This window comes from Perna viridis, chromosome 5, assembly GCF_037379345.1.
Source record: "Perna viridis isolate PV_CMFRI_1.1 ecotype Kerala chromosome 5, ASM3737934v1, whole genome shotgun sequence".
Lineage (NCBI taxonomy): Eukaryota > Metazoa > Mollusca > Bivalvia > Mytilida > Mytilidae > Perna > Perna viridis.
In genome coordinates, this window is record NC_142449.1 from 10,498,756 (window position 1) to 10,512,767 (window position 14,012).

Genomic DNA, 14,012 nt, shown 5'->3' on the forward strand with positions numbered 1-14,012 from the left:
TGCTAATATAATGTCTAATTTGGGTAATAAACTCTGTACATTTAGATGTAGAAACGACACTGAGTCGGATAATAATTCATAAATGTGTGAAAACTCTGAAGCATCGCTATCAGATATGGAAACACTCTCCCCAGATTCGCTATCATGACCAAAAGGGCCATCTTAAAGATTGAATTCTAAACCAGACATAAGAAGCGACATCTCTATTATCAATAACAGTAGAAATGTTATAACAATATAACATGAACAGGCTTTTGGATAAAAAAAAAAATTCTCATTTTGCACAGAATTAATATGATTATGGCTCAGTTCTGAATGTGACAATAACACGAATATAATGAGTAAAGAATCAAGCTTGTAAAGCGCAAAAAGAATAATACATATTACATCTAATAATAACAAGTTCCGTGTTCTACTGTATTTCATGGATATATTAAAGAGACCCACTCTCATTCTATATTATTCAATACCGTTACCCATAATTATGTCACACTTGTAAGGTACAGGTGAGCGGAAAAATAATGTTGATGTGAAAAATAGTTGATCATGTTAACAATTTTTCTATGATTATATTTATTCTTGCAAGATTTAGCGTACACGGGTATACTTGAGATAAATTCAGTTAGTACAAAGTAACCGTAATAGCAGGGGGATTAAATCATCATAATTACGATCGTGAAGGCTAGACTAATGTTACGAACTAACCAATCAAATCGTGTCAAAATAATTTGTAGATCAATTGGTTTCTCTTGAGCGAAGAAATCTCCTATGAAAACAAGGTGTAGTATTACTATCATATGTCATCATCACATAATCACCATCCTGTGTGCATGCATGTAATGCGCCGTTACACGCTAGAGTGATAGGACTGGGATATCACAACAGCAGAGGTCTAGGACATGTGCTGTGGTATTCCAATCCTGGCAGCAGTCCATATGCGAACCTAGTGCAAGCAAACTTAGTAGGTAAAGTGACAGTTAAAGACAGGCGGAAGAGATAGTCAAAGTGTTATTTTTTTTATATTAGTAGGTATTGATTGAAAAAGGATTTAACTTTAGAAAGTGATGTGATCGGGTATTTGAATTGATCTTTCCACTCTAATGACTTAATGATCGATAATAATTCAAGTCACTGAAGGTCAAGTAACAAGATAACCTATTTGATTGTGAAATATTACATTTCAATAAGAAAATAACATTCAATACAATATGCATTGTAATTAAATAAAATGTTAAACTACATGAGCAGCAGATGGGAATATTTAGAATAATACTTTATTATACAATGTAAAGTTGGTGTTCTATGAAATTACGGCACCTGTCGGGTTCTGCTACCTGCGGCAGTACCACATGAACGCCGGAAGTCCATACTAGCAGCACCTGTCTCTTCCTCGAAGTCTAATACAAGGATCACCAAATTCATGGCTTGTGGAGGACATCTGCCATGAACAAATTTCCTAAGAGCTGACTCAGTGTTGGTAACTACTATCCTGTCATTGTTTTCCTTCACGAAAAGTTTACCATCAACTGACCAAGTTTGTTTAATGTAATGGTTGTTCTTCAATTGTCGACATTTATTGGCGAGAAGACTTCGTGGTTTTGTCAGATCTTCATTTATCAGAACTTGTTTGAAGTTTTCTCTATCCTTTACATTTTTACTCGAATTGAAGATTCACTTTTTTGTTAAAGGGTCTTTCAGACGTACAATAATTTGCCGAGGTGGCAACGGCCTTCCAAGGCGATCCTTTCTTTTAGGGTTGCTCGCCTGAATATAGTTGAAATATTGCTGGTCGGGCGTTAAACCCCAAAAAACAAACAATTAGGGTTGCCCACGCGGTGAGAACGGACAATATCACCTTCTTGGTAATCTTCATCAATACTTTTGACTATATCAGTTATTATATCAGTGGTATTTTCGGTGATGCACTCGAGAATACCGCTCACCCTCAATAGTCCCCGTCTCCCGTACTACTCTAAACTATCGAGATCGTCACGTAGTTTAACGTTCTCTGCAGTTAATCGATCGATGTGTTGTTTGTAAGGTTTGGACGCACTTTTTACTGCCTTTTCTACTTCCTGCTTTATTGTAAGTGCAAGTGTTGTTTTAATTTCTTAATGAATTGTAGTTTGTAGCGATTGAATAATTGTTCGTAAGTCGCTATGTTGCAATGCAAATGTAGTTGGTGGTGGGGAACTGTATGTTTGATGAGGGAACAAGATTGGTGAACCAGATTGATAGGCTTGTGTTCTTGTATGAATAAGCGGGGCCGTGTTAAAGTCGGACTGCTCAGACATGGTGCATGTCTTTTTAGTACTGACATGCTGGTTCTCGAGCGAAGGAGTAAGGGCACTGAATTTACGAAGTCTATTATCGGAAGTGAATTGTGACATCGATAACTGGTTGATTAAATAGACTGGTTAAATAGTCTGTAACCTTTGTTTATATTTTGGTTTAGGACGTTCTAGCTAATGACACATTTGGTTACTCACTGAATTGTACACACATCGGTAACATAATTGTAAACGTAAAATGTTTATGAAATAATCTGTAACTTCTTCATGTCATAATGTAGCAAATCACACATGCATCAAGTTGCGATCAACATTTTGCACAAAAGTAAAGTTTTTTTTAAAGTCATTTTCAGTAGATTCCAGAGAGAGTAAATTTCCATGTTGAACTTTTGTCTGTTTACCATAATTACCTTTCCATTTCCTGTAGTACTCTACGTTTAGTTGAAGTTTTCTTTTGTCAGTTAAGATCAAAGGTCGGAATTGACATAGCAGTCGCTTGAGTCGCGTTATCTGTAGAATCTGTTTGCATAATCCGTGGAAAATAGCACAGCCTGCATTCACAAGTTTCAGTTAAGTCCAGTCAAAATAAGTTATAAAAAAAAATGCAACCGAAAATATTTTGGGTGAAATAGGTAGCAATTTGATTACAAAGAAACACAGAAAAGTCTAACAAAATCTTACGTGTGGAAACTTCAAAATATGAATTTCAACTTTCCTATGGAAATTAACATTGGAAAGGGGGGATAACTCCGTAAACATAATGTTTTTGTCGGATTTTATTCCGTTCTGTTTTCAATTTCATGTGAAGCATGATACTCAGATGGAAGAAGTTCACTGGATTAGTATAGATTTTTGTTCAGTTTTTCAAAAAAGACAGTATATAGGTACTATCTTTCTTGTTCGAGCCTTATCATCATGTTTTTGTGCGGATTGATTGGCTTTCTGATTTAATCGGTCTCTCCATTTTTTTTTCGGATCTGACTTCCAAATTAATTAACTTATTCATTCAGTTGTAATTTCCTCATGCCCTTTGAGTTTTTTTTCCACATCCTGTATAGCAAAGCCTATACGCTGGTGGAGCGATACGTAGTAAATTTGGATCTGTTATAGGTCTGCGGAGGAACTGGTGACATCAGAGAGTATAATGCCTTCACTGTTTGCAAACAAAACATACATCTGATATAAAACAGACATGATGGTCAATGTTACAGAACAAGGGAATAATGGACTTTTGGCCTAATTGTATTAGATCCAGTAATGAACACATCTATTGGACAGTATCGACTTAGCTACATGACTATGGCAAGCCAAAGTGGACAAAAATGAGCATTTTCTTATATTAAAAATGATTTTTTAATATTACAAATTCATTTTCTAATATCACAAATTATATTTCTTATATCAAAAAGCACTTTTTAATATTAAAAAAATCATTTTAACATCAAAAATTCAATTGAAGTTCTAATATTAAAAAAAAACTATTTTTGAATATTAGAAATTGATTTTCAAATACATGTATTAGAAAATGGATTTGTCGTATTCAATGACGATTTTTTAATATTAGAAAATCATCTTGTAATATTAAAAAATGTGACTGATTACAAAATATTGATTTTTGTCCACTTTGGCTTGCCATAACATGATGATGATAGATTGTTTGTTTGTTTGTTGTTGTTGTTTCTTTATTTCGTTTTATTTTGTTTGTTTGTTTGTTTTTTTTTCTTGGCAACAACTCTGTCAGTTTGTCAATTACATATTATGTAATGACCAAAGGTGATTTTTTAATCGATCGTTTTCTTTTTTAACCATTCCGATTTTCTTACTTAAAGGAGATGACCATGTTATTGTGCAAGTCATAAATATCGAAACTAGTTTGTTAAATATGCATGAAAATTGAATTGAAACAAGATAATTACTTTTCTTAAATTAATTAATCAAGATTTATAATTAGAAAAATGAATTTCCCGCGCATGATCGGTTGAACTGTGACGTCACGAAGTAAAGTGAAAGTAAATAGGTAATTATTACGATGTCCGAAGAAATCGCAAATTTGGGATTTTCCCCTATAATTTCAACCCAAAATTAATAGAAGGAGAGACTGAGGCACAACATGTAAGCAAATGTCAGACATCATTGACGAACAACGGGATTTGTAGCCAGATGACTAGTATTTGTAAGGAAAATCTTATGGCTACTTCCGAAGAATGTTCGTGTTGCTGGTAAAAAAAACAAACTTTGAGAACATTTCTCTTGTATCATTCGTGCAATCGTAAGCTTGACAAATCATCGGTAAAAATCAATAAAATCTGGCTATAATCTTCCTTCAGATAGGAGAGTTCTGCAAGATGGCTATACACTTAAATTTCAAGGATTTCGAACTTTGCATAGCCTTGAGCATTTTATAAAAGCCCATTTTGCATTAAAAGTTATTTATTTTTGTTTACGTGGGTATGATTTTTCATAACAGCCTAACTTAATGCAAAGGTAGTCTTTCCCTTTAAATAATTTGTATGTTTTGAACTTGGTAGAACAAATATGCATCTTGGTTTGTTATATCTGGGTTGAACGAATAGAGGTCGTGATGGAATAAAGATTTATCTCGGTTAAACGTATGTATGCGAGTTAGCTCTTCAGACAACAGCCATGGTAATTGATAAACACATGGCCAACATTTCGTGAAACACATGGTCTGTGTCTATTCAAAAATATGAAGAAACTAGTCTTATTGGAATCGAAATAAATCATGGAATTTCCTATTTTATCAATGTTTTACCACGAGCGATAGCTAAGGGTTAAATAACGACATAAATGGCCAGCCCGTGGTAAAACAATGATAAAATGGAGTTTCCGTGATTTATTTCTTAATTTGATTATATAAATCATAGGATTGTTATTGGGTCCATGAAAGTAGACGTAACCATAAACAAGTTTCAAAGCATTAAACTTTTTCTAAAATTATGTGTTGACACGTATATACCTGCAACTAACCTCTACATCTGCATATATGCGTAACTGAAAGTGGCATACTTTTCAAAACTTCTTTCCCTGTAGACTATATACATCGCTTGTCGTTCAAGATCATACTTTTCAGAGGAAATGGAACCAAAGACATTTCACTGGGTTGACTATTTAATATTTGTAATGACTCTTGTTATATCAACTTTCATTGGAATATTCTATGCAGTGAAAGACAGGAAAAAACAAAACACTTTGAATTTTTTACTTGGGGATAGAAAGATGAACATCTTTCCTGTAACTCTATCAATCGCAGCTAGTTTTCTGTCTGCTGTATTTTTGTTGGGAACCCCTGCAGAAGTTTATTACAATGGAAGTATGTTTTGGATTATTAGTTTCTCAAAAGTGTTGGTGTTTTCTGTTACTGCACATTGCTTTTTGCCTGTATTCCACAACCTTCGCATCACTAGCGCATATGAGGTAGGATTAGTATAATATGGTTTACGACCGGTTTTACAAGCCGTTTTTCTTCTAATGTTTTAGAAACTAAATCACAAGTACATAAATTAATATATAGAAAATTTTTAAATGCATGTTTCTGCGTTTTTCTTTCTATTTATGTTTTGTTGTTGCCTTTTTTCTTTTAATCCACTGATGTGTTCAATGCTTTATATTTATATTTGGCAATCCCTTGGAAGGACATTTATGATGTTATGATTTTAAAAAAAAACGTCTAAATATGTTCAACAACACCAAATGATGGTTAAATTTACATTGAATATTTCGGATAACCGATGTCCTTCTTCAGTATGAAATTGAAATTAAATTTTATGCTGAAGAAGGAGGATATCGGTTGTCCAAAATACTTTGTTGAATCTAGAACACGATAGAAAAGGCAGCTGATTTCTTATAGGGCCTACATTCTTTAAAGGTGGATCATGGAACATTTTGATATTTAAAAAAAACTGATTTTGGGGTATGAATAGTTTAAATATTTTTTGTTGTCGCGTTTGGTGACTTATTTCTGATTTTTTTTCTTAAATCGCTAGCTATAGGCACAATATATACATTAAAACAGATGCGTTATTATTTGTGCAGTATTTGAGAAATATAATTAAATATGTTAATTCATCCACCCTTTTTTCTATACAGAAAAACAAGATTGAAATTACATCAAATGCGTATATTGATATGTTATCATGCATCGGTGTATTGAGTAGTGAATCACCAACGCGAGGAATATTTAGATCATACATAGAAATGAGGTTTATAAAGCGGATTTTTGCATCACCATTACTCACTACAAACCTGCTCTCCTAAGTGTTTTTAATAACCCCTAAAATGGACTCAAAACATATGTTGAAAAGAATGTTTTGTATGTAAAAAAGAATGTTTTGAGTTAATGTCATATTAGAATTAAGAATTGAAAAGAATTAATTCTGCTATGAATTTCATTGACCATCAAATAAAATAATTCGTTTTATTTTTATATATGTCGTACATTATTTTATGATTGTTCACTAAAGAAAGAAATTAAGGGAAAGATCTCATATACACACTGAATTAGGCGCAAAATTAAGAAATACTTAAAGTTTTGCAAACTACTGTTTTTTTTTAATTAACTGTCATTATTTTGACTGGAGGTGGTGCTGTCAATACTAGAGTAATGAAGGTTTAAAACGTATTTGCAATCTTAACATTTATTATACGAGTAGACATGTTGGAAAGTCATAATGGATCCGCTAACCAATTTGGACTTAGAAAAAGTGGCGACTCACTGAGTCAAGGATGACTTTTAATTCATGAAAATAATCAAAATTAAAACTTAACAGATTTTTACACTCACATATCATAGAAAAATCATGTTATTGAAACATTCATTTTTTTACTTCTCTCGTTCGTCCCATATATTTGAGTTTGAAGCATCATTGTGTTCAAATATCACTGGAAGTTATAGGTACTTCGTTAAAATGTACAAGAATCTTTTAAATTAAATTTCAGACATCGACAATTCTCACCATTTTGAATTCTATCGCAAAAAGCTGATGTTTATACCTATGATAAACCAAAGTAAAAGGCGCCTGGTGTACCTATTGCTGTATTAATGTACGTCTCAAATGTTCTAAATTCTGAACGAAATATAGAATTTTGTTATCAAAAGTAAAAGGTTGTATCAATGCCTGACTTCCATCTACTGAATCTCTTCACTGATTTTGTACTTCTATTGATTCTATTTGTTTGTTTTATTTGTTAGTCAATTAACGAATCCAGACAGCACATGATTTATAAGAATCTTCTTGCAAGTGTACTCTTAAGGACACGGACCTTTGTTTCAGCTATTTTTAGCTTCTTTCCGAATCCTGTTGTTAGTTTTATATGTAAATGTGCGTACTGTATTTGCTTGTGCTTATTTACTTGAATAAATATGTTTTAACTTAAAGGCGGAGAAAAAAATACTCTTTCTTTAAAAAGTCTATCTAATTAATCTGCAAATTATATTTTGGTTAAATCATTGGTTGAAAACGTTATACAGATCAGAATTTCTGTACAATGTTATTACCTAATTAGCCATATGTTAAATATTTTATAGTCCTAGATTTATATTGGTGAATGTGTCTTGAGCACTGCATTTCTATTTATTCTTATTTAAGGATATTGTATGAATTTTATAAGTTACATGTATCTTCTTTTTTATCGAATAAAGTTTATACTATACCCCTTTGAATGTTTAGTTTAAAAGATGTCGCATAAAATACATAAGATATCTGATATCTCTGTAGACATGAATGGGCGACCGCCTCCTTATACAATAATTTTTTTTAAAAATCTTGGGCCGGGTTAATGGCCTATGAATGGAATATAATACGTCCGGTTAATGATTTTGAAAAAAAAAAAAATGGAGAATAAAATTCTAACGCATTTTCCCTGTCATTGAAGATGCACTTTCAGAGGACTGTGATGTCAAAATGATAGCTCACTTTCAAATTTCTGATTAAATGAATTAGACAATGGTGTCATATTTGTCACGGAAAATCAGTTCAAAGTAGACACCCAGGGGCGTATCCGGAATTTTATAACAAAGGGGCCGATCAAGACTTCATCAAAGAGGAAACAGGCTATCAAGTAGACACCCAGGGGCGTATCCGGAATTTTATAACAAAGGGACCGATCAAGACTTCATTAAAGAGGAAACAGGCTATCATTTACTCAACTTTTAGTATTTCTCCTTAACTTAGTATGCGAGATATCATTAAAGAAGAATGAATGCAAATACAGCGTGTCATAAATGTATATTTACGGGGATTTACCATGTTCTTCTTCGTAAAGAAGACGTAGGTAGAATATCACACACGTGACCTGTATAAAACTATGTCAGAAGTTTGTTGTCAATTAAAGTCCTTAACGTCATTTGGCGGAAATGTGCATTACAAAAGAACCATACTGGTTTTTGACTTAAGTATGCAATTAATGCATTCGTTTCAGAAGTCAATCGTTTAGGACACACCAAAAAAATCTTTCCCCTTCACTGTAATGAATAGTGAACAACCACCAACCACGTACAGTACCGTTCGTACCCTATTTCTAAATATGTATGAAAAATATAAAAATATTATGGGTTTAAACAATGTTTTCACATAATTTATCGATGTTTAAAATTGAACCGTTCATTCACAAGACAAATATAAGTCCTTCGACTTTTATATCATGTTAGCAAGTGAATGGTCCGATTTTTACACATCTATAAATGTTGGAAAATGTATTTTTGTCATTCCAATCCCAAACAATCTGAGTTATAAATATTGTTTTTTTTCTTGTAGACTCTCATTTAATGAATTTGACAAATTAACATTGCAAATGGCGGCATTCAACCGATGACGTGACATTGTTGTCAATTTCAATATTCAATACATTATTAGTAAATAGCAAATGAAATATCCTATATACTTTATAAGATATCTTATTAACAAAACTTTGTAAGGCATCATTTATATATTATAACATATCTTATAGACAGTAAAATATATCTACTAAATTATATAAGATATGTATATTTATATTTATTTCAATCTGTAGAGATCTTTTATTTTACATATAAAGATTTCTTATAAAATTTTATTTATAATATATTTTATAGTTTATGAGATATCTTTTCTACTTTATAAGATATCTAATAAACTATGTAAGATATCTTAAATCCTTTATCAGATATCTCATAAACTTTAGAAGGTATCTACTTAATTATATAAGACATTTACAAATTGGAATAAATATAAATACGGCGTTCAATAATCGCCGAGGTCTTAAAATGGTGAACAACCATTCGTAATGCACGAAAATCGATTGGAGTTATATATTAGCCAACACTCCACAGTTTAGTTTAGTTTCGCACCTTTGGCTAGGGATGAAAAATGACATAAATGGAAACCGGTGGTTGCTATAGTGATTAAAAATGAAGAATCTATTGTTGATAAAACTTTTTCTGAAAAAGGGGACTTTTAAAAGTATTTTGCAATGTTTTATATATTTTCAATGTTGAAGGGGCTTTTTTTCAATGACAATTTGACTTCATTGTGAAAGTGAAAGTAAGTCAATTTTTCACCATGCTAAATTTAATAAGTGGATTACAAAGTGAAATAGCTCAAAATCTAACCGGCGATGCCCATATGAGGAAGGGGTTTTCGAAGGAAAAAGTTTGAACAGTTTCAGGGGATGAAATAAAAATTTCAGATATTTTGCGGGAAATTTGATATTTTTAAACCTGATTTTATGAATTTTTTTTCAAATTTTCGCATATTTTTGCATGGTTTCTATGGTAACCCTATATGCTGTGGGTAATTTTTTTCCAGAATATTTTTTACTGCATCCTGAAGGCCTTGGCTTGAGCTATTCTAAATATATAGATTTACAGATGCTTGACAATTTTTTAAAGTGATAAATGTTACAAAGCTTCAGATTACTAGACCAAAATTAGGCAGTTCTACACTACTGTAGAGTGCTGGCTTAGATAATAAATTGATTCTGTCAAGTGTGCACGCATTCTCCTTAAATACTTGGATAGTTGAAGAGCAAGCGAGTACTTTCATATGGCCTAAAATGCAATTCAAATGTAAGTGTCAGGAAATAGCCGAGCATATTAGAGGACGCCTGTCTATTTACTATGGCATAGTTGACATAACATAAGATATAAAAGTATTTAATATACAAATAACTGGAGGAAATGCATATATACGGTCACTAAAAACGCCTTAAATACCAACAAACTATCTCTCTTAAAATCAGGTGATTAATATGTGATTGAAACAACAATTCGTTCCATTTTGAAGATTCCCAATAAGCGTCCTAAGTTACACAAATATTCAAACTAGTACATTATATAAGGACGTAGTCCGGTAATGCCAGAATCGACTTTGAATACACCGGATCTGTCGAGTACAAGATAAACTGTCTGAATTTAACAGACCTTAATCATTGACATGTTTTAGTGGCTGATCAAGGGAACGGTTCAGAGGGTTGGTACTCCTCTTTTTTATTTGAAAATTTGTCATTTTCATGTGAAAAATCGTCAAAAAATTGCAGATAATGTCATAGTACCACCCTTTTCGGAGGAACAACGGCTGGCATCCCTCCTTTTCAAAGTGCCCGCCCCTGAAGAATCGCGTAAAAGGTTCATGTTCTCAAATACATTTTATCTGAATTTTGTTCATTAGATTTCCGAATTGTGGTAAATTTGCGAGTAACACCACTTGACTTCGAACTCCAAGGATGCCATATAAATATACTGTATTGCATTAAATCGTTGTTTAGCTTTCCACAAGGCCAGTAAAATACATCGTGTTCCCTGAATTCAAGTGTAGTGTATATTCTAAATATTTATACCATTCACATACAAAGTGGGGTGTATAGTGATAGAGGTGTCCGTTTGTTCTTCCGTCCTTCCGTTATACAAAGGGAGGCATCATTTATGTTCCCATTGTGCACCTCCTAGTTTTGATTTTGATCCAAATCAATTTGGGGGTTTCACATAATATAACATGGACTCCGTTATTGTGAATATGGGGACATGGGGATCCATCGCATATCCATTACTCCGCCTTCACTACTGATTACTTTCACAGAATGCTTATTACATGTTTCCAGTGTGCACCTTCTATTTTTGATATTGATCCAAATAAATATGGAGGTCAAAAGGTGCATGGTATCAATTAGGGAAGTAGGGGTATTGTTAGTGAGCATTGCTCACAGTTTTTCTAGTTTTGTAAAGAATTGGTTAAATTGTTTTAGTTGTAGGTGACTCATTCATAAATGCGAGGTCTCCATCTCAAATCTAAAATTAAGATTAATGATGACGTTGAATGTGTAGTTATATTTCTTGAGTACAACGAAGTTTACACATTAGGATTAATGTATATTCACGAACTTAGGCCATGTAAACATATTTGCACGTGTCCCCTTATTCCCAAATGAGATATATTGCACTGCGAATATTCCGAATGTTTAGAAATATTTTACTACGAAAAAAAAAAGAAAGAAAAAAGATAACGTTATTGTATATTGCACTGAGTTTAAATTTTTTTTTATAATATTCTTTTTTCAATAATTGGTCCCAGTCTATTTAGAAAATAACACGAGCCACAATAGCTCTCTTCAATTATTGAACGGCACCTCTTTAAAAAGATTAAACAAAAACTAAGTATTTGTTTTGCAAAAACTTGAATTAAACGATGCATAATGTCAACGGATTGGTTTTTTTTCTGATCGACCTACATGTAATCTATGCATGTTGTGTCCTAAAGTTTGAAAGTTGATTAGATATAGATAAAGGAGATGAACCCATTTATTGGTAACTTTTACCTGTGACCTAAATGACCAGAGCCCAGTTATCTAAACAAAGGTCGTCAAAATGTTCCAAATTGAATATGACATAACATAAGAATTCTTCAAAATGGCATCGAAGGAACAATCCAAATTTCACTGGGCGGATTATGTGATCTTTGTGTTAACTTTAGTTATATCTGCATGCATAGGGATATATTACGCATGGACAGACAAACGAAAACAAAATACCTCAGATTTCCTACTCGGAGGGAGACAAATGAGGTTATTACCAGTTACCCTTTCTCTAACAGCCAGTTTTTTGTCGGCTATTCTTGTGCTAGGAGTACCAACTGAAATATTTCACCATGGAACAATGTACTGGATGATATCTTTTTCTAATATGATGACTTTTCCATTTGTTGTTCACTGCATACTGCCTGTGTTTCATAAGTTAGACATTACAAGTGCTTATGAGGTAGGTCCAGGACGTCTGACAAACTTTGTGGATTAGTTTTGGTGCTACCTGTTTCCTTTTGACGAGAATTTATAACTATTCACGCAGACTGAACCTTCGTATTTGGTATAGTTAAAACGAAGACTACCTTATAAAAGAATCAACTAATTGTTAGCAACACTAAGATTTTTACTCACGACTTCAAATCTTGGAAAATAATTATGTTTTAAAATTCATTACGCGAATATTAAACTGTCGCGAATATTTTCTTCGAATAATATTACAGTACAATTTAATGAACGATCGCGAATTAAAACTGCGTGAAAGCAGATTAATAGCGGAAACCGCAAAAAAAAAGACGGCGCGAAATTTTCCGGTTTACAGTTGCCTTCTAGATTCATAATCAACTCAATTTAAAGTGATAAAGCAACATTTGAAAATTTTGTCATAGATAGCCCATGCGAATGAAACAGGACAGAGTCCTAAAGTTTCAATAGTGTTTAAATGAAAATAAATGCTAGAAAACAAAGCTCACTCAAAGAGACCCGTTCCGCATCATAGAGAATATATGGTAAAAAAATAAACGAAATCGTCCAACAGAAACAGAATGTCACTTCACGGTCTAAAATCGAACCCCACAATATGGGAAACTCACTTGATGCTTGTTAAAATATCAAGTTGCTGTGGTAAGTAGTTCAAGACAAACTGTCTGTAACGAAAAAAGTGGGGATGGACTAATAGGCGCCATGATCAATTTATACTTACTACTTTTAAAGAGGGGAAGGGGTTATAATTGACAGGTAAATGAATTAGTACCAATCGGAAACATACTTTATAATGTTAAAAGTGTGCACAATGCAAATAAAGTGAATTTAGTGTCTCTCAAGTCACCCATTTATTGTTAGCATCTACAAACATTTGGCATAATATTGGTACAGTGTAATATGGTTTTCAAGGTGCGTACTTGAAATAATAAATTGCAACATGATTTGGAAACAGGATTCATAACAATGTGGTTGGAGGTATAAATGATGGCATATCGATTGTAAATTATGTATGTATCGTTATTGCTTTAACCGTAGAACCCTTTTAGATAATTATTTGGACAGCCATATCCCCGATCGTATTTCAAAATGAACTACATACGATTTGCAATTAATGACAAATAATTGATAAGTGTTGTCTAGTTATACCAGCAGTAAGGCATCACATAAAAAAAAATGTTCAATTAATTAGGGTCAATCTGCACAGTTTTAGACATTGCATATGTATGAAAGGTGTATTTGAAACTACCTCAGAAAAATCAATATGTATCTTTTGCCAGGTGTAAGTCATTAATCCAGTACTAGTATGCAAAGTCATGTTAATACGCCTTTCAAGGTTCGTCTCTTGAAAGTATTCAATAATATTAATACTGGACTAAGACGAAAATTGTCATCCGATATTATAAATCCTTGACCTGCAATTGTCTCCCTAATTTTGATTTCATGTCAAGA

General features: G+C 32.7%; 1 protein-coding gene across 3 annotated transcripts in view; it reads left to right on the forward strand.

Moving 5' to 3' along the window:
• The window catches only part of LOC148615938 (sodium-dependent multivitamin transporter-like), a 32,700-nt gene that overhangs the window by 7,889 nt on the left and 10,799 nt on the right, over positions 1-14,012 (forward strand). The window lies entirely within an intron of this gene.